Consider the following 22,583-nt stretch of genomic DNA (forward strand, 5'->3'; position numbering starts at 1 on the left):
GATGAGCTGAAGGTCTCTCCTCCTCTAATCCTCTTAATCAAAAAGGTTCGTATACAGGGACTTTTGCACACACAAACACAGCTCCAGACACTGCTGTCCAAACGAAGTTCACAGATTTATTAGCAAAATCCCTAAGGTTAAATCATCAGCACTCCACGTAATATACCAAATCTTAAAAGATTTAACTGATACAAAAATAACACTCCCGGGCTTAGGGAGGAACAAAACAACAACCAACTCTTGATTAAGATACAGACTTCCTCCCTTCCTCCTTATTACTTATTTATTTATATTTATTTATTAATCTTATATACCGCCCTCCCCCAGAGGCCTCAGGGCGGTGTACAACATGAATATAATAGATAGAGCACAGTATAAGGTAATTAAACAACCATAAACAAATAAATATAGACTCTATAACATTAAAATACCAACCAACATTAAAATACCAACCCCAGCGTTCCAAGTTACCAATTACAAATACAACAGGTGGCGTCCCACAGCTAAAAACCCTCCTGAGAGGGGAACGGCAGGGTCTACTGATGTTATAAAGGGGGGCGCGCAATCAGCGGCTGGCCTCCCCAAAAGCCCAGTGGAGCAGCTCAGTCTTACAGGCCCTGCGGAACTCACCAAGGTCCCGCAGGGCCCGTACAGCTGGAGGAAGAGCGTTCCTCCAGGCAGGGGCCAGGGTCGTAAAAGCCCTTGCCTGAGTGGAGGCCAGCCGCATCATTGAGGAACCGGGGACCACCAGTAAATTGGCCTCTGTCGATTGCAGAGACCGAGTTGGGACATATAGGGCAAGACGGTCCTGTAAGTATGAGGGTCCCAGGCCGCGTAAGGCTTTAAAGGTTAATATCAACACTTTGAAGATGATTCGGAACTTCCCAGCTGTCTTAAAAAGCTAATTACCCTGGTCAAGGACTGCTGCCCTTTTCATCATTGAAGCCTGTGATAACCACTTTCAGGTGTGATTAGGCAAAGAGCAAGATTACAGGAGATAGTTCATCAGGTAAAATCAACCCTCATAGAGTTGTATAGGACGATCAAAACATCTACATTTTATTCCTCTTTAAGACATAACTATTCTATTTCTATTTAAAATTATATAATGAACAGTATATACATTTTTTAAAATCTCAGATAGCACATTGCAATGATTCTTATTCTCTACCCAAATTCTTTGGCTTGTACCCAAATTGACAATGAATTGAATAAAATGCACAGACAGGATCTGCCATTATTTCCATTCTCCCTCTTCAGTAGTCTGTAAAGTTTTTTGATCCTAGGGGGCTAGCATTAGAAGTGAGGTATGAGTAGGGAGAACTGGCAGGTATTCCTTTCTATTGTGTAAACTCTTTCTTCATTCATACAAGACTGTGCAAAAGTGTGTGAAAGTGGAGGAGGTGGTTTCAGTCCATTCCCACTGCAACCTAAACAAACTGAGTAAAATAAGGTCTTGACCATACATATATTTGGATTACTGGATAATAAGTAAATTTATGATTGATATATACAATCAGAAGGAAGCATAAAGAGGAGCAAGCACTGAAGGAATGATTGTAGCTTCCTTCCAGAAGTAGTAGTAGAAAGCACAGTGAAAGACCTGTAATCATTCATTTTCTATGATGAATCTCCAAATCAATTCTGTTGCTCTGGTGCTTTCTAAACAATAGTGAATAAAAAAATCATTTATTTTTATAATAAGGTTTATACAGGTCTGAAAGTTAAAAAAAACCCCACAGTGATCAAAAGTTCAACCTTGTGGACTAGAATGGTATAACTCTGTTAAGGCTTGTATTACTATTCAGCTCTTCTGGAGCACTTCTGGATCCATCTGTAGTAGCTATTTTCTTCCAGTGGACAAAAATTTTCTTCCAGTGGACAAAAATACAGAGAAATGCATATTAGATCATAAGATTACACTAGAGAGCCATCAGCAAGGTCTCTTAAATGCCACAAACGTGATGACAATCCTTTCCTTCTTTGCTATCTTTTCCTTTAAAAAGGAATTGGAATGGAATAATGGCAGAAACGGCATCCTGGCATTGTCACCATAATTCAGGTCACTTGAATTATGAAGTGACATAATTCAGTTGCCACATTATTGTCCTTATTCCAAGGTTGCTATGAAAATGGGCTGCCAGACTGTGTCGATTATATCTTACGTGCAAATGAAAAAAAACAAAAAACGCTTTGCACCACCACCTCAAGATCAAGGTTTTGTTGCTGTGGAAAACCTTTTAAATGGTTTTGGTTTTTAATTTGCTGCAAACTTTTAGTTAAGCCTAGCTTTAAACAAAACAAAAACAAAAAAGAGTCCTACAAAAGCAGAGTCAACTCATCTTCCTCAGGCAGTTCTACAACAGTGTGGATTAATAAATGTTACAACTGTCAGTGAAACTGAATTCTAAATTCTAAAGCCTTGAGGCACTTCCATATTTAAATGTCCTGTTCAGAAGCATGTAGTTGAATATACATGTTTTCTTAAATTGAGTCAGAAATATTCTTTTATATCAGTGCTTTCAACTATCTACAATACTTTAAAATATATATATTAGTAATTTTATTTTCTTTATTTGAATAATATTTTATAAACATTTTTGCTACTGTTTGTGAAGAGATTTTACATGACAAACCATTTTATTTAATCTCCTGACAGTCACGCTCCTGACAGTCATAAGGTAGCGTTGCTAGCTTTGAATTGGAAAATACCTGGAGATTTTGGGGGTGGAGTCTGGGGAGGGGAGGGTTTGGGTAGAGCGGAGGGCTATATTCTCAGTGGGGAATTATGACATACTAGCGTGGCCCGGCCACACGTTGCTGTGGCTTATTGTGGGGAAATGGGAAAGGAACAGTAGCAGCAAATCAATTGCAGAGGCCAGCAGTAGATGCTCATGCAAACATGCAGCCTGATACTGTGCGATGTCAGTGATATGTGTGCCCTCATTCCTTGGGGTGGGGGGATGGAAAGGCACCCCTCCCACACATCTAGGCTGGCTGGTCATGATCCTTTACCTGGGAGTAAGTTTGGTTGGTGGCAATGGGTGTCGCTTCTGAGGAAACCCTGACGGGTGCGATACAGCCATTCAAAGTATGTCATGGTTGCTGTACTGAGCTTACTCCTGAATAATGCGTGCCTGGTTTTCTTAACTGTAACTGCAGTATTCAGGGAATCTAGGGTGCCTGGCCCCTCCCTCCCGTCCCTTGCAAGTCGCCCCTCACTCTCTTCCCTCCCTCCCTTCTCTTCCTTTGCATGCCACCCCTCCCCTCCCTCCCCTTTCCCTCCGCTAGGGTGGGTGGGTCATATCAAGATGCTGGGCCCCCTGCCTCCCCTCCCTTGCATGCCACCCCTCACTCTCTCCCCTCCCTCACTTCTCTTCCCTTGCATGCCACCCCTCCCCTCCCTCCCTTCCCTTTCCCTCCGCTAGGGTGGGTGGGTCATATCAAGATGCTGGGCCCCTGCCTCCCCTCCCTTGCATGCCACCCCTCACTCTCTTCCCTCCCTCACTTCTCTTCCCTTGCATGCCACCCCCCCCCCCCCCCCCCCTCCCCTTTCCCTCTGCTAGGGTGGGTGGGTCATATCAAGATGTAGGGCCCCCTGCCTCCCCTCCCTTGCATGCCACAGCTCACTGTCTCCCCTCTCTCACTTCTCTTCCCTTGCATGCCTCCCCCACCGTCCCTTTCCTCTCCCTCCCTCTCTTCCCTTGCATGCCACCCAGTGGTGGGATCCACAAATTTTAGTAACAGGTTCCCATGGTGGCGGGATTCAAACTGTGGCGTAGCGCCAATGGGGCTGGGCGGGGCACGACGGGGGCGTGGCCGGCCATTCCAGGGGCGGGGCATTGCTGGGCAGGGCTGTGGCAAGGACTCAGCCGCTGCGTCGGCCCTTGGGTGGGAAACGAATGCACGCAGGCGCAGGCTGCCACGCACGCTGGTGCACCTCCTGCTAGACTGCTTCAAGTTCTCCGCGCTACTTCTGAGAGAAGGGGCGTAACTAAGGCAAAAATCACGTGACAAAATCACCAATTAGTAACCCCCTCTCGGCACACACAAATAATTAGTAACCTACTCTCGGGAACCTGTGAGAAACTGCTGGATCCCATCTCTGATGCCACCCCTCCCTCTCAGTGGCAGTGGAGGTTAAGAGCTCGTGTATCTAATCTGAAGGAACCGGGTTTGATTCTCCGTTCTGCCGCCTGAGCTGTGGAGGCTTATCTGGGGAATTCAGAGTAGCCTGTACACTCCCACACACGCCAGCTGGGTGACCTTGGGCTAGTCACAGCTTCTCGGAGCTCTCTCAGTCCCACCTACCTCACAGGGTGTTTGCTGTGAGGGGGGAAGGGCAAGGAGATTGTCAGCCCCTTTGAGTCTCCTACAGGAGAGAAAGGGGGGATATAAATCCAAACTCCTCCTCCTACTCCTCCTCTTCTTCTTCTCCTCCTCCTACTCCTCCCCCCCTCTCCCTCGTGTGTATGTGTGTGTATGTGTTTCACTTCCACTCGAGTTACTGCCTATGTGCTGTTTCCACTGCTCATCTTTGGCCATCTGAGTGAACATTCTAAGGGCACAAACATTCTAAGAGTGACAGTTACACACAGGCCCCTCCCTGTCCTTCACCAGGGAGCGCCAGGAAAAAGGCGTTTTTACCTGGGCCAGGTATGAAATTTCAGGTATGTGAACATCTGAAAACACTCTCGCCTGACTGACTATAGTGGCTGGGAATTTTCAGAGGAATTGGCAGTTACTGAGGTACCCTGTCATCAACACATACACGGTTAGCTTTTTATATATATAGATAGTCCACCTTATGAGACAGCCATTTTCTCCAGATAAAATTATCTCTGTTGCCTGGAAATTAGTTATAATGTCAGGAGATCTCCAGCTACCACCTGAAGTTTAGTAACCCCAATATAAGGACATGGCTTATTATGTGAACCGTTGCAGTGAAAAACCATTGAAAGATATTGTAAATAAACCAGCTGGGGTAAACTAAATATTTCCGGCTGTGTCCAGGGTCGTTAGCCTATTAGCCCTCAACATCTCTATGTGGGCTTGCCTTTCCTTTCCTGAGTAGGCTTCTCAGAGCTTTTTCTGCACCCTTTCACTTACAGCCTCAGGGTTTTTCTCAGGAGACTGTACCTCCTGGCCTCCAGTAAGTTAGTTCTCTGTCTGACCTGTCCCTGGCATAGGTTTTTTTTTAATGAAGTGAATCAATAATAAATATAACTGAAGATGGGGGGACAGATAAAAGATAGATGGGAGGATGGAGAAAAGGAGACATGAAAACCTGAGGAAAAGGGGGCTTCCAGGAGGAGTGAAAAAGGAAATAGGGTGGGGGCAGCTGCATAAAGATGAGTTATCTGGTTTATAGATCCTTGAGTGATAGAAAGTTCAAAAGGGGAAAACAACTGAGAATTCTGTAGTTCCAAGGCAAACAGTTCCTAAATCAAGGGGGTAATTCTTAACCAGTTTCACAGTCTAATCCAGACTGGGTTGGTGGGCAGGGATGGTGCTGGTTTGGCACCTTCCTTCCCCCTCCAAAAGGCTTTCCCGTGGCATAGGAAGCCCAAAAAGTCAAAAAAGAGAAACTTACCTGCAACTCCCCCATAGGGAATAGTGGAGATACGTTCTGAAAATGGCAACGTATGATCGAGCCCCGCTCCGCCAGCATGAGGGGGTTAAACCAGCAGTGAAAGCCAACTAAGGTTGGCTCCATCCTGGGAACATGCCCACAATTGCCCCTGCCATGCTGACACAGCTCAGGGTAGTGGGGAAGTGCTGACAGAGAGCTTGGTGCTGCAGCTGGGCATCCCAGAGCCCTGCAGCAGCCAGGCACTGGTGAATTTGCTCCTCCCCCAGTGTAAATGCCCCAGGAGGGTATTTCTGCTAGTGTAAGCCCATGCTGCACCCAAAGGGAGATTCTCTCCTCCCCCCTTTGGATTGGGATGCCCAGAAAGAAAACTGGGAGAAATTGTGTGTGAGATCCAGGGTGGTGTAGTGATTAAGAGCAGGTGCACTCTAATCTGGAGAACTGGGTTTGATTCCCTGCTCTGCCAATTATGCTGTAAAGGCTTATCTGGTGAACCAGATTAGCTTGTGCACTCCAACACTTGCCAGCTGGGTGACCTTGGGCTAGTCACAGTTCTTCGGAGCTATCTCAGCCCCACCCACCTCACAGGGTGTTTGTTTTGTAATGAAGTTTCCCTCTCAATAGCATCTACTTTCTGTCTTGCTGCCTTAATTATGCACCAAGGATACTAAGAGCATGGTTGTCCCTGCTCTACCATGTTCCTGCTCTTTTTAAAAACCTTGAACATAACAAAAGAACACTTTTTTTTGTTTATCATACAACAATACAATGCAACAATGCAATAACCTTTATTAGATGTAAGTTAAAAAATTATTTGCGGCCTGACCACGAGCCATTACACAGGGGTGACAATGAATTGACAAAAATATCAGCAAATCATCAGAAGGGAGTAAAAGTTGAAATATATATATATATATATATAGAACAAGAATTTACAATGTTAAAATATAAATATGTATTTAAAAGCCCATAGTTATCACCAGTGTTAGGATTTAAATAATTTAGCAACCGGTTCTGGTGGTGAGATTCAAATAATTTAACAACTGGTTGTTTACAAGCACCATTTTAACAACCGGTTCTGCTGAAGTGGTGGGAACCTGCTGAATCCCACTACTGGTTATAACTCTTATAAAGAATCTGCAAATACCTGTAAAAGAAACTTCGCAACTTCTTCAAGTTGTGTATAGCATACCTTGGTAACCTGAGCTCATATTGAACATTAGGTTTTCTAACACTCTCCATAAAAGCACCATTTATTTGTTTATACTTATCCTTGGTTATAAGGCCGTCCATCCATTTCCTGAGCATATTTCATTGATCAAATCTTTTAAAAATGCTTTATGGAGCCTCTCTGGCTTCTTTATGCTCCTACCATTTTTCCCTTGTCATAGGAATCATTTGCATTTGTCCCTTCAATATTTCACTTATAAGAAACTCCAACCTCTATGAACTCCATTATCCTTAATTATTCCGACCATGGGATTCTACCCAGCATAATTTTAAGTTTGTTCAAATTTTCTTGAAGTCCAACCTATATGTCTGATTATATACAGCTTTTCCCTTCCCCAAGACTGTAAATTCTAAACATTACATGGTGATTACTGCCCAAGGCACACTACTTTCACTTTGCCAACCAATTCTTCCCTGTTAGTGAAAATCCAGTCCAAGATAGCAGACCTCCTTGTTTCCCTCTTCACTTTTTGGAAAATGAAATTGTCAGCAAGACAAGTCAGGAGGAATCTGACCCTTTACTTTTAGCAGACTCAGTCTTCCAACAAATATCCAGGTAATTGAAATATCCCATGTCACTTTGAGAACTTTGTAATGTGATCTAGGAATGCCCTTTGCTTGGTTTCATGGTCTATAGCACAACAGAAGATGCTGGCATAAGGAATCTTTGGACACAATCCACTGTCAAGAATTCAACAAGCCGGTACTTACAATGGAACCTTTATGTGGTTGGATTAAAACTAGAATATTCAGAAACATATTGTTGCTATGTTGATAATACCAGTTATGTTCTGCAATATACTGGGCACAAACAAATGTAATGCCATCAGGACCACATACCCTTTTACAATCACAGGCAATATTAAATCCACATTTTGCAAAATCTGGATAATCCAATCCATGGTTAACACTGGGGTTCAACCCTGATCAGTTATGTTCTACCTTCTCATCTCATTGTTTACAAGTCCAACCCCCATCCCAATTCAACAATCCCAGATTATCATAGATTTGTATATTATTAGCATACATTTTTTAAAAAAATTATTTACACTTTTTAAATAATCATTACTATTCATTGGAAGTAGACACAAAGTATGTTACCCAGTATAATAAAAGGAAATATTCCAACAAGATGGCTCATAAGACTTGGGCAAAAATATCATTTCATACCAATCCAAAACATCAGCAACCTTAACATTGCCATTAGTCACACATTGTTTTCTGTTGTGAACTCTATCTGCTCAGAATTCCTCACAGCTGCTAGTCTGAAGCTACAGATACACAGCATCTTCATTGCAAGCTGTAATCCAATAATGCAAGAGTGGCTTCTAATATCATTTAATTATTTAGTGAATCTATAACATTTACTTTTCAGTACAGAATTCTCATGAAAATGAGGTGTACATTTCCCCAAACATATTCATACCAGGCATTTCTTTCCATTCCTGTATAATATTGTGTTCAGCTTGGCAGGGTCTGCCTTAATTTCATTTAGGACTGAAAATGAAAATCTAGTGTTTCTGAGAGTTTGTTCAGCTTGTAATCCTCAATTCTTTTGCTCTATAGTAGGCCTTAGAAGTCAATGGGATTATTAAAAATAATTATTTTCAAGATCATAGCTTTGTGTTGTCACAGTTCTATAATCCCTTTCCAAAATAAACTATTTCACCAACATAACAAAATATAATGTGTTTTTTTTTCATTCAGAGAAAAATAGTATTTCAAATCAAGGGCAGAAGAGAGGTTGGCCTGAAAAACCTTTGTTAATGATTTCAAAGGAAGTATGAAAAGCTTTTTATTTTGAAATTTTATTTTGAAGTAGCTAACATGAACAAAAATAGCTAAGATTAAAAACACAATAAAATCTCTTAATTTCTTCCAGTCTACTAGGAAAGAAAGAAAATCTGTTACTCTAATTTAAAAATCTGTTCTGTGACAAAAATCCAGTACATTCTGTGCCTAGTTCTGGGTGGGAGTTTGAAAAACATTTGTATCATACAGAACAAATGTAAGGGGGAAAAAGTAAATGTCTAGGCAGGAATCAAATGCACATTTACTTAGGTGTGATCTCCACTGAACTCAATGGGGTACGCTTTGCCTTGGATACAGTGAATCTTATCCGTGGGATTTCTGCTTGCATTTCTACGAGCAATATCCCCATTTCCTTTCCTTTTTTGTTTTTTTGGGTGCTCAGAGCATGATCTAGGCAGATGCACACCTTTGGATGTGGATGTCAGTTTCAAGTGGTCCAGACTCTCAAGTGTCTCAGGTCTTACATAGCATGAATGCCTGAGTTCTGTTCCCTGAGAACAGCAGGGCAGATATACAGACTTCCTATGTTCAAAGCATGAAATCTAATATAACACTCTAAGGCAAAGCAAGAACAGAGCTTTCTTCCTGTGGATTCCTCAGTGTAATAGATTCAGTACAAGATAATATTTTACTGGCAATACAGAATTAAGCAGAAATTTACACGTATTGTTGGAGCATTGCCACTCAACAGACTTTGCCTCTTGTGCTAACCAAAGTGATATTCGATAAAGCCAGTGTTCGGTTCCAGGCCCCACTTGATTATTGTGGGAAGGAGCCATGGCTCAGTGGCAGAGCACCTGCTTGGCATGCAGAAGATCCCTGGTTCAGTTCCCAGCATCTCCACTTAAAAAGATCAGGTGGCAGGTGATGTGAAAGGCCTCTGTCTGAGACTCTGGAGAGCCACTGCCAGTCTGAGTAGACAGTACTGACTTTGATGGATCAAGGGACTGATGAAGTATAGGGCAGCTATTTGTGTACATTGTGGCACCCAGGGTACTCATGCAGAACAAAAATGTATCTTATGGTATATTCTTGTACCACTTCCGATCTTATTCCTCCTGGGATACAGGTACTCATAGTAGTTACTTTATTTTGAATTCCTTTATTTAGATAATAAGCCTAAAAACTCCAAAACAGTAAGATTCAGCAGTCAGCCAGCTATTTTTTTTTTTAAAAAAATCAGGATGCTGTATTGTGCATCCAATCATTTTCCAGTTAGTTAACCCTATCCTAACACTTTCTTTCAGTTCTTTCTTCATTAATTATTATTGCAGGGCTAGCTTCTACTTGATGATTTTGGGTTTGCTGAAACAATAGGCACTCTGCAACCTTGGACACAAACACAGTAGCCATGCAGCTCCACTACCATAATTAGGAAAGTAATATGCTCTTGATCAGATTACATCTACGGTCATTGTGTTGAACAGCTTTGACCTGAATGGTGTATGAGACTAGGCTGCTGCAGCTCTGGTTGGCCACCTGGGAACTTCTTGCTGGAGTCACTATTAAAACATTGAATTGGTGCTAGTATACAATTCCACTGTTTCTACCCTTAGGCAGTGTTCCCAAATCATGACACAGTAGCAGCAATAACATTTTTATGGAAGTACAATTCTGCTTATGTCACTAAACCAATCGAAAATAAAGTTCATGATCAAAAGAAGCAGACTTGGAAGGCACACAGAGATACCTTCTCCTTCAAATGATTAACAAAAACTATGTGGCTTTTGAAATCAAAGTGGGGAGTCACAATCACTGAAAGGAACTGTAAGCATATGAGAAAGCAGAATAATCATGTGAAAAGGAACAGGCAAATGCTGTAACCTCATTCCAACTAGGGGTGGAATACTTGAATATTAGAAGGCCTAGTCAGGCTAAGCAGATGCATCTGGCTTGGGAACTGTAGATCTACCTCCCCCAAGGTTGAACAGCTGAATTTCACAAGTGGGAACTCACAAGTACTTGCAGGAGACATCTCATTTCTCCCTTCCCCATTACTTCCTCTTTCCTTTTCCTCATAGTATCTCCCCTGTTCCCACTTCCTTCTCTCCTTCTAAGGTTGCAAACATTTTTTTTTGGGGGGGGGGGGATGGAATTTTCTGGAATCCCAACAGATCTCCCAACTACAGAGATCAATTCCCCTTAGGGTTGCTGTGGAGAAATTAGTCGTACCATTTTAATTGCTCCAACTTGTAGCTCTGTCAGCTAAAAGTTATACCCAGCTGAAAACTATGTTCTTTCTGAATAGGACCCTAATCATCTTAGTAAGTAATTACATCTGTTAGCAATTATGACTGTTGGCCAAGCTGACTCAGCAAATTACCATGAGGACATTATTGATCTGTTCATACTACCTGACGGGTAGTTTGTGTATAACTACCTTTCAGTGCTCTCATTAGAAGCTATCTATCCTTTTCTCTTCCTTTGTTTTCACTGCTGTTACTGTTTTGATATACTGTCTGTTATCTGAAGTATTTTCAACTTGTTCATTGTTGCCAGTTAGTCTTATCCGTAAATGTTATTGTTATTCTCCGCTTGCATTGGCTGTAAGGAATGCTGCACTACCGAATGTTTTAAACTGTTATAATTATATCTTGCATATGCAGTTTCAGCTGAGTTTATTGAGCAGGAGCAGCTCTCAATAAACTTTGAAATATATTTTTCTAAAAAGTTTTTGTGTTTCTGCATTCATGCGCGCACTTTTACAAAACCCTAACCCACATTTCTTTGTTAAGAGTAGGCAGTAAGCTTATCTCTTTCGTGACAGTTGCCATTTGCAGGTTGGGAATTTCATGCATATTTGGAGGTGGAACTTTGGGTGGGAAATATTTGAGGAGATAAGTGTTTTCAGTATGGTATAATGCCATAGAGTCCATAGGCTGCCAGGTCTAGTGCTGTCAACCTTTAAATGAGACCTAGAGACCTCCCAAAATTACAGCTGAACTCCAGACAACAGAGATCTGCCTCCCTGGATAAAACAATTGCTTTGGAGGGTGGACTCCAATGGCCTTATATGTGGATGAGACTTCTCCTCTCCCCTAAACCCTGCCCTACTCCAAAATCTCCAGGAAAAGAATCATCAGGGTATAATGTCGTACAATCAATTCTCAAAAGCAGCTATTTTCCTTAGGGGAATTGATCTCTGGAGTTCAGTTGTAATTCTGGTTGATCGTCACCCCTACCCAGAGGCTAGCAACCCTAAATCCCATGGATTAAATAACTGCTTTGGAGGATAAGTCTGTGGCATTATACCCCTCAGAGGTCCCTCTACTCCACAAATTCCACGACGTTGGAAAACTGTGTGGTGCCAGTCATTGGTGTGGTGTGTGGTGCCAGTCACACCAGCTGTGTGGTGCCAGTCATTGGGTCAGGCCTACTTGCTTGGTACACAGACCTCAAGGGCTATTTCCTCTTTACTTCCTCCTGGCAGGCTCCACATCCTCTCTGATTCTCTTCTTCTCTGTCATTCACCAGCCTATCTTTTATCTAACCTCCCATCTCAGCTATATTTATGATTTATTTTCTTCATTTATACCCCATCTTTCTGCACATTTGGGACCATAGCAGTTTCCATTATCCTCCTTACCTCCTTTTTATCAACATAAAAACTCTGTGAGGCAGGTTAAGCTAAAAGTATGTGCCTGATCCAAAATCACCAACTGTGTTTCCAGAGCAAGATGGGGATTTGAAACTGGGTTTCTCAGACCCTACTCTGAAGCTCTAATTGTTACATCACACTGGCTTTCATAAGGTAACTGTTGTTGAACATTAGCAGTCAGCAACACCTACTTGAGTCATGCAGGTTGAGTGGTATCAAGTCACCTAGAGGTTCCTTCTAGGCCTAGAGCTGCCACTCTCCAGGTGGGACCTGGAGGTGTCCCAGAATTACAGCTGAATTCCCAACAACAGATTTTTATCCCTCTGGAAAAATTAACTTAGGAGGGTGAACTGTATGGAATTACATTTGGCCGATGCCTCTCCCCTCCCCAAACTCTCCCCTCCTCAGAGTCCACCACATAATCTTCAGGAATTTTCTAACCTGGAGTTGGCAATCCTACACCTTGGGCCTGGCCACAATGAGTCCCTCCTCAAAAGCCCAAATAAGCCTGAAAAGGCCCCCTCCCCCTGACCTTTTCCGACAGAACCAAACCTGGAATCTGTGCCTGCCTAGCAAAAGTCACTGAAGAAATTCATTGCTTGAAGCTACAGGTGCTCCTTTTAGGGTTTATTAAACCCCTTATATATATATTTCTAGATTTCAGGTTTTTCTGCAAACCTGGGGCATTTTTCAGGTTTGAAGAAAGATCTGTCTTGCCGATTCACAGCTCCAGTCACTGAATTTAAGTATTTTCAGATTCGGTGGATGTTGCTATTAGAATATAAGATACGTTTGGTAGATATTGTTATACTTTTATGACTTGGCAGGTACAAATTATTTCATATGTCTACAAAAGTATTAGTTCTTTGTTGTGCATTACCACAGTGATGCCTAGTAATGAATCAACAATAATTCTGGGGCTTTGGCTTGAAGCATATCAAAAGTAATAAAATGCCTTAATTTAAGGGCTGAAAAGAAGCTATTTTTATAGAAGAACAGTAGAATGAAGCTCCAGAATAAGATAGGCCTGGATTAATTTATTGAAAGTTGAAGAAGGAACTAGCTGCAGAAGGTACACACAACTCAAAGAATATTCTGGTGCTACAAAATACCCATGCAGTCTTTTTTAATAACAGGCAGGCATCCAAAGCAATTAGACTTCATTTGTTATATCTTTACAGAACAGCTATTAGGATGTACTTTGAAAATGATTCTAATCTCAACACATTATCTGTCATTGTTTGTACCTACTTTTGATATTTTGGAAATGTATATGTCACTTCAGATATCATTGTCAGAAACAATGTATTTGGTTGCAAGAATAAAGCTGTACTCAACACGTCTAGCACAAACTGGTTTCTAATTCTGGCCTAATTCCCCCTTCTCTATTTTTGGATGCATAATAGCAAGTTCCTCCCTCCTTTCACATCACCCTTCTAATGTTCAAGTTCTATCAGCCTCTCATATATAGTCTCTTATTTTCGCCTTTAAAAAAATCATACTATTAGCTTTTCTTCTCATTTAGCTCAGTGGGGAATTTTAGTTAACTGATTAATGGTATGTATGTTTTAAGTCTGTTTTAACTCCCTTCAGGAATCCAAAGTCCCATGATCTCTTAAGAGTCACTGTGGTATAGTGGTTAGTATATCAGACTAGGACCCAGGAGACCAAGGTTTGAATCCTCATTCTGCCATGGAACTTACTGGGAAATTTTTGGCCAGTAACACATTCACAGCCTACTAGCCTACTTCACAGGGCTTTTGTGAGGATTGAATGGAGAGGAATACTTTATAATAGTCTCATCCAGTGAGGTGTCCAGCCATGATGCCACAGCCACAATTCCCCGCTTTTCTTAGGAAAGCTTTCCTGCAGCACAAGGAGCCCAAAAGTTAACAAACAATCACCAGAAAGTCCTCTATAGGGCTCCCATGGACCTACACCACCAAAAAGGTTGTGTAAGCCCAGGAGCCAGATGCCAGTGTGTCTGGTGGCAAAGACAAAGTGGGAGTAGAAGCCAACTAGCATTGGCTCCTCATCCAGCCATACTCCCTGGCCGCTCCCCTGAATGGTGGAGAAGGTGCAGGGATATTGGCACAACATCCAGCATTATATTTCACTGCTGAGGAGGGTAGCTGCAGATGCTGGCTGACAGATTCACCCCTCCACCCAAGCAAGTGTCTCGGAAGGGCTAATCTGCTGATGCAGCAGATCTGTACCCCTCCCCCCTTGGATGGTGCTGGAAGTTGCTTTAGGTCACCACTGAAAGAAAAGCAGGATATAATCAGGTTAAAAAGCTATGCATTGTTCTCATGTGTTTAAACCAGTGGTGGGATTCAGCAGGTTTGCACCACTTTGGCAGAACCGGTTGTTAAAATGGTGCTTGTCAACAACCAGTAGTTAAATTATTTGAATCCCACCACCAGAACTGATTGTTAAATTATTTGCATTTGAGTAAAAACCAGGTTCTTCTTTGTCCTATTACTTTATGTTGATGTCATGTCCTTTCCTATCTCATACTTGCAATTCAGTGGGTCCCTGGTTTGAAAAGATTAAAGATCACTGTCCTAGCTTCTTGTCTATTGCTGTGTTATTTCCCCAAAATTTTATGACTTCTCTGCATTTTGTTGATGCTTCCACCCAGTTGTATTTCTCTGTATCTCTACTTAATAAATTTTCTAGTAGAATACCATTCAGTTCCCAACTTTACATTTGCTTGGTCATAATGGAGCATGTTTTCATTCCTAATTCCTAAATAGTTTTGGATTTTCTCATTTTTATTAGCTAACAGGAATTTTACTGCAATCCATTCCCCCTTTTGTTTCTATTTGAACAATGAAACATTTGTTTCAATTTGCCACCCTTTACTACTGAACCTTGTATTTCAATCTGTTTAGCATGCATATTCTTTCTATATTTGCATAATTGCTCACATGAAACTTCTCTTTCCTATTTTCTAATGATAACATTCATACTCTGTAATCTATTCTAACTAATTGAGACTGATATATTTTTACAATAGTGTCTATTTTTCTGTTTTTCATTTGGGTCAGTTCAGGCACAATATTTCTAATACTCCAAACCATGGTTTGTAGGATTGGGAAATGTATCTCAGTCTCAACTTCCTTGGGCAAACCAAGATCTGTCCTGTTCAGATGCAACAGCATATTGTGAGAGGAAACGTAGGTAGCCTAAAGGGAAGGTTGGAGAGAGCTTGTGAGGATGGGTCTTGGGCACCCAAAAATCTATTTGCTGCTTTGTAGGAATTAAGCCAGTATCTCAAACGATGAAACTGATTCAAATTATCAACTATTAACCAAAATGTTAACCTTTCTGTATATGATAGGAAGAAATGCAGGCAATCATTACTTTTAATCAACCCAAGTAGATTATTTAGGTATTTATGTAAGGAGGGAGGAAAGATAGCATGGTATTGCCCAATCTTGTCAGATCGGAAAAGTTAAGTAGGGTTGGTAAAAGGAGATCTCCAAGGAAGACTGTACAGACAAAGGCAATAGTAAACCAAATCACTTGCCTTGAAAGCCCCTTTCTGGGCTCACCATAAGTTGGCTGTAACTTGATAGTACTTTACACACACACATTTAGGTAAGAAAAATTATGAAAAAAATAACCTAGGAAAAATATAATTTAGACAAGCAAACAGAAACAAATACATGAAGCACAGCTCTTGGGTTCTTTCTAGATTCCACTGTGTGGCTCACTCAAGATGACTTCCCAGATATTCTAGATATTATTAAAATGGAATTGCCACCATTGCCATATTTGTTGACTTTTCTCCTGTATTTATTTTTGTAATATTTGTTACATTTACACTCCACTGTTCCTTCAGCACACTCAGTGTATCTCCATGTATCACCTTTCCAGGCAGCTTACAGCACAAGACTTCCTTGGCTTCAGTTGAACTCATCATGGACCTGCAAACAATTTTATGGAATGTGCCAGCCAAACAGGACTGTAAAGACAAATGCCAACATGGCAGCTGCAGCCTTGAGATAAAAATAGTTACAGCATCAATCTGTAGAAAAGTCTTTATTTTCAATCACTCTAAATCAGTTTTAAGTTTTGTTCTTCATCAGGGGGTAAATGCAGTGCACTTCAGGAAGATCCTGTTCCCGATTCCCACGCTGGGGGATTGCTTTAGAGTGATTGAAAAAGGCAACCAAAAAATGTCACTGATTGTTGCTGACAATTGATTGCTTGGACATAGTTTATGGCTTAGTTTTTGAGAATGCCAGGCTTTGGCTGAATTCAAGTTGCTATGAGAATTTTAAAGCCCTAACCCCATTATTTATCTATAAAGCATCTCAAATTTCAAGCTGCAGTAAAAAATATTTGAGGGGGTGGAGCATACTCTGCCCACAGGTTTACAATTGGGAAGGAAGCATAGGAAATGTTAAGGAAGAAAGGAAAGGGAAATCAACATGAGAGAGAGCATAACAGAAAAAAGCTAGTTAAATGTTTACTGAATGTAAAAACAAGTAAAAACAATTAATGTCAAATTGGAGGGCATTCCAGTGATAGAGCTGCAAAGGGAACAGAACACAGGCTCTTTATGCATGCTGCCACTAGTACTTGTGTGGTCAATTTGCGATGGTTAAAATCAGCTTCCCATTTCCTACAAAATCCATAGCCATTTATACATGCACTACATACCCTATGGCTGTTTGCTTTGCAGTGAGGTTTTCCTGTGGGTTTGTGCTTACACTAAGGCCCCTTCTGCACATGCAGAAAAATGCACTATCAATCTACTTTCACAAGTGTTTGCAAGTGTATTTTGCTACTCTGCACAGTAAAATCCAGCTTCAAAGTGCATTGAAAGTGGATGGAAAGTACATTATTCTGCATGTGCAGAAGGGGCCTTAGGATTCTCCCCTTGTGAGGGTTTTTATTCCTGCTCCTTCTTTCCTCCCTCCTGAGCTGGATGGAAGCAGAAGATCAGGGAGGAGAGAATGGAGGAAAAGCAACCTGGGTCTTCTCTCTATCTCTTGTTTTGTGACAGGACTTATGGAGAAGAAGAAGAAATCCTTCCCTCTTTTCCTTTTCCCACCTTTTTAAGGGCAAGCTGGCAACTCCAAGGAAGAACAGCTGAGATCACTGGGGATCCTTTGTGCCACTACTGCTACTACAGTTGCTTTCAGTAGTTACCATCAGCACCACAGTTTGCAGACGTTTTGGCCATGTCATAAAGCCTATCACTCCAGCAACAGACCTTCAGCATTAAAACATTTTTAAGTCCTTCTGATCATTTTGAAATGGTAGCCCAAAAAGTGGAAGAAACTGCTATTATGTGGACAGGGGAAGGTGGGGAAGATTGAGAAAACCAAAAAAAGCCTAACTCATATGGATCTCCTTCACTTTCCCTGTGAATGGAAAGAAAAAGTTTCTCTTTAACAGCTTTCAGAAACTGTGCAGATTCTCTTATTTGTCAGTACCAAAGAGAAGAAAACATGCATAGCCAGGATACAAACCCAAAGAAAATGTAAACTCAATGCGAATGAGACAAGTCTGTAAATGGCACATGATGAAGTAGATTTGGGGTTTTTGTCTGCTCATGAGCAGTCATCCTGTTGCAGAAACGTCACTAACAATATCAGTTTTTTAAAAAAGCCCCCTCTTTTTCTGTGTGCAGGCAACTGGCCTGCATACCTGGCTTCCCCTGGAAAGATCCTTTTGGGAGAAGGAAGGGCCCTTTGGGAAGAAAATGGAAAAGGCAGCATCCCAATTCACTGGCAGCTGCTCAGTCTCCTGTCATTTCAGTGCACGTGTAACGCTTGCCCTTTGATTGTGAGGTACTGTATTGTTTTAAGAGTCTGCAGCTGTTGCACTGGAATTGGTAATCAGTAGGTGTGTTATATTGAGCACAGCTGCAGAGTGATTTTAGGCTATGTGTGAGTAGCAGCTTGGAAATAAAGCACCATGTTTTGTTCCTCCGACTCCTGATTCTTTGAGACATAACATATTGGCGACGAGGATAAACTTATGACGAGTCTAGCAAGTTTTTGTAAAGCAAGGACTGTGAGTAAATTATGGCTTTTCAAGGGCAGCTGGAACAGTTTAATTTGGAGTTTCCTTTGAAGTGGCAGAGTTATGAGGCCCGATTGGAATTTTATCTTCTGGCAAATGGCATAACAGACCCAGAAAGGAAAAGAGCCGTGTTTTTGAGCCTCTGTGGTGAAGGGGTGTTTGACCTCGCCTCAGCATTGATAGCCCCAAGAGACTTATCAGCAACACCGCTTGTAGAGATACTGACTGCATTAAGGAACCATTTCATTCCCCAACCGTCAGAAATAGCTAGACGGAGTGTTTTTTATAAACGTGATCAGGAGGGGACTGAAAGCATAAGGCCACAGTGGCGGAGCCACTGCACCGTTTATTAGATAAACGGGCAGTGTGGCAGTGGACAAGTCAGCATGAGAAGGCATTCCGAGATGTCAAACGATTGTTGTCATCAGAAAGTGTATTGGTTCATTTTGATGAGAGGAAGCCATTAATTTTGACGTGCGATGCCTCCCCGTATGGAGTTGGAGCAGTGTTGAGCCATCAATTGGAGGATATGCGGGAAGCTCCAATTGCGTATTATTCTAGGACGTTGTCTACAACGGAGCGAAATTACGCGCAAATTGATAAGGAGGCATTAGCAATAGTGGCTGGGGTTAAGAAGTTTCATGATTATGTGTATGGGCGACCATTTATGATTGTTACAGACCATAAGCCACTGTTGGGATTATTTTCTTCAGAGCGCCAGACACCACAGATGTTGTCCCCTAGAATGCTGCGGTGGGCAATGTTCCTGAATGCATATGATTATGTCTTGCAGCACCAGTCGGGAAAGAAAATTGGTCATGTAGATGCGTTGAGTCGCTTGCCAGTACAAAGGGAGGAGGAAGATCACTCCCCACTTTTGGAGGTTTTGATGTTGGAATCATTATCAGAGCCTCCAGTGCAAGCGGCAGAAATAGCAGAAAGGTCAGCTAAGGACCCAGTGCTTGCCCGAGTTTTGAATTGGGCATGGAAGGGTTGGCCATTGGGTAAGTTAGAGGAAAAATTCAGACCATTTGGAATGAGGCAGCACGAGATATCTGTCCACAAGGGGTGCTTACTGTGGGGAAATAGAGTAGTGATCCCAGCAGCTTTAAGGATTAGGGTGCTGGAGGCCTTACATGTAGGGCACCCCGGAATAGTGAGAATGAAGGCATTGGCCCGTAGTTATGTGTGGTGGCCAAAGATGGATAGTGAAATAGAAGAATGGGTGGCCAGGTGCAGGGAGTGTCAGATAACGCGACCTGCCACACCTCAGGCCCCTACCTATCAATGGGAGTCCACAAAAAGACCGTGGTCAAGGGTACATATTGATTTTGCAGGGCCTTTCCAAGGCCAGGTGTTTCTCATCGTAGTGGACTCATATTCCAAATGGCTAGAAGTAGTGCCAGTAATGTCAATGACATCACAAACAGTTATTAGGGCACTGCGTAAGTTATTTGCAACCCATGGCCTCCCGGATACGGTGGTATCGGATAATGGGACAGCGTTTGTATCCAAGGAGTTTAGAGTATTCCTGGCCAATGGTGTTATTCGCCAGGTTACCTCGGCCCCTTTTCATCCGGCTACAAATGGGCAGGCAGAAAGGATGGTGCGTACAACGAAGGATGCATTGCAGCGAATAGTAGAGGGGGATTGGCACCGTCGGTTGGCGAATTTTTTGTTAACACAGCACATAACACCATGCACAGCCACCGGGAGGAGTCCTGCGGAGTTGCTAATGAATCGGAAACTTACAACGTTGCTGGACCGAATGCATCCCGATTCAGTTGATCGTCCACGGAAAGAAGATCAAGTGTTGAAAGCACCTCGGACATTTGATAGGGATGATACGGTGTATGTCCGAAATTATGGAGCAGGTCCGTGTTGGGTCCCAGCAGTTGTGAGGCAGCCAACAGGGCCCTTGTCTTATAGGGTGGAAACTGAAGAGGGGCGGGTGATCCGCAGACATGTTGACCAAGTAAGGAAGAGAGTGCCAGGTCCAACAGTAGATCAGGAACCCCAGGTCCTTGAGGAATCTAGGGCGTTAAGGGGGCAGATGGAGCTGCAGGATGAGGAAGCAGTAAATAGTCCAATTGTCCCCGAGGAACCTGGGGCGTTAAGGGCGCAGACGGAGATGCAGGATAAGGAAACAGCAAAGGGTCCAATTGTTTTGCAGAACCAGGAACAAACACAGACTCAGGAGCCAGAGCGGGAGCTGAGACGATCTCAGCGAAAGAGAATCCCACCAGATTATTACAGGAGTTAGGGGGAAGGGGTGTAATGTATTGTATTGATTGTGAGGTACTGTATTGTTTTAAGAGTCTGCAGCTGTTGCACTGGAATTGGTAATCAGTAGGTGTGTTATATTGAGCACAGCTGCAGACTCTTAAAACAATACAGTACCTCACAATCAATACAATACATTACACTCAGCTTGCGGGTTCTGTGGGGCAGAACTTGGAACGAGTTTGCAACAACAATTTTTTAAAAAACAAAATGGTTTACTTTCTTAACATACAACATTAAACATCAACATTTAACATCACACTTCAAGGTCCTGTTCAGGTTGCATTTTCAAGTCCTTATATTTACAGTCTACTGATACTGCCAAGTCCAATTCTTCCTTGCAAGTATGTTGGCTCCTGAAGACTCCAAGGGCTTGATGAACAGGATTCAACATGATGAAGGTTTCCAGGAGAACTCTCACCCATTACAAACACAAAAAAACCCTGAAACAATAAACTCCAACATTTACAACATAGCAAAAATAAACAACTACCTTCCCAGTAGTTCCCAACAACATTGCAGTTGCCTTAACAAGGTGTTAAGGGCTTATACCAATCAAGGTCCAAGTCTGGTAGCCTTGTCTCCTCCAAACTACATGAGCTCTGCAGCTTTGAGTCTCCACCCCGTTATGGGTCAACCCATTCTGAGCATGGGGGTTACACACGCTTGTACTTGCAGTACCCAGGAGGAAGCAGGGAGTGAGCTGGGACAGATAAATGTACAAATTAATGCACTACCAATAATTTCACAGGAGGAAAAAAAAAATCCCCAGACGTTTTATGTGTTGAGAAAGACAGAGGAAGACAGGAGGGAGATGGTTTGCTACAGGGCATCATTTGCATGTTGGCTGAAGCTTTAGGCCCCTTGGGGCTAAACATTGCCTTGTTTGGGAAAAATAAACATTTCTTTGTGTTTCATATAGTAAAAAAAATTGCAGTGAACCCTGTAAGGGCAAGGGGAAGGAAAGCAACATGTAGGGGGCATGGATTATCACAGTCCACATCAGGGGCTGTGGATTTTCACATAAAACAAATTTGGAAAAAGGGTTGTGCACAGAGAGTCATGCCAATCCACTGACACTTTAAATAGAAAAATCACTACATAAAAACTTGAGGAAAAGCCGGGGAAGACACAATCACAGCCTGAACTTGAGCCGAAGATACAGTTGCAGAATGTGAAAAAACCCTCCACGGTTACACAGCAATATAACAAGTAAAAAGTGATATTTGAAGCAGCCCAGAGGCAAAGAATGGAGAGTAATCATAGGTTTAACTACAAGATTTGTTCCTGCAGGGAAATAAACATACAGAAGGAGCAAGAATCAAAAGAAAATATAGAAAGAAGCCCAAAACCATAGCGACACGTAGAAGTAAACACCATTAACAAAAATAGAAAGCGAAGAACAGAGGAGAGAAAATCCAGGAAAAAATTGTATAAAAGAGTGTACATTTATCCTCACTGAGCATGTAAAGGCCTTATCGTCTTTTGTCCAGAAGAAGCATTCAGAGTGGAAGTCTTCATTTTCATGAGAGACCAGGAAGACTCAATGAACAAGTGAGAAACATAAAGACTCTTCTGGTGGGCCTTGCCTCTGTTGGATAAATTGAATCCAAATCAATAATTGGTCTCATGAAGACAAACCTTTTATTTGCAAATAGAAAGTTTGGGAGACACACACAATCATGTGTGTGCCCCCTGAAATAATACAAAGAAAACCACTTTATAATGTCCCTCTTCCGCCTTGTAACAATGGCAGATTCTCATTGGCTATTCATAACTATATAGTTGATTGGCCTAATATTACACAAAGAATAGTATACCTGCTTTTTGGCAATCAGACCTGCTTTGGTCTTGAACAAACAATAGAGCAACAGTGCTGAGTATCATAGAAAGACCTTGTCTTGTCTGGTCTAGTGATGAAGACCAGTTTGCAGTAACTCCTTTCACCAGCCCTTGACTTACGACCACCCCTGCCTTGCTGGCTTACAATCTAAAATCCCTGGCTTTCATGTCTCACAGTCTAAAACG

At 42.1% G+C, this 22,583-nt stretch overlaps 1 protein-coding gene across 1 annotated transcript in view; it reads right to left on the minus strand.

Moving 5' to 3' along the window:
• ASMT (acetylserotonin O-methyltransferase) overlaps positions 1-22,583 on the minus strand; it is a 64,328-nt gene that overhangs the window by 2,405 nt on the left and 39,340 nt on the right. The gene's annotated exons all lie outside the window — the stretch shown is intronic.

This window comes from Sphaerodactylus townsendi, linkage group LG04 (genome assembly GCF_021028975.2).
Source record: "Sphaerodactylus townsendi isolate TG3544 linkage group LG04, MPM_Stown_v2.3, whole genome shotgun sequence".
In the NCBI taxonomy this organism is placed as follows: domain Eukaryota; kingdom Metazoa; phylum Chordata; class Lepidosauria; order Squamata; family Sphaerodactylidae; genus Sphaerodactylus; species Sphaerodactylus townsendi.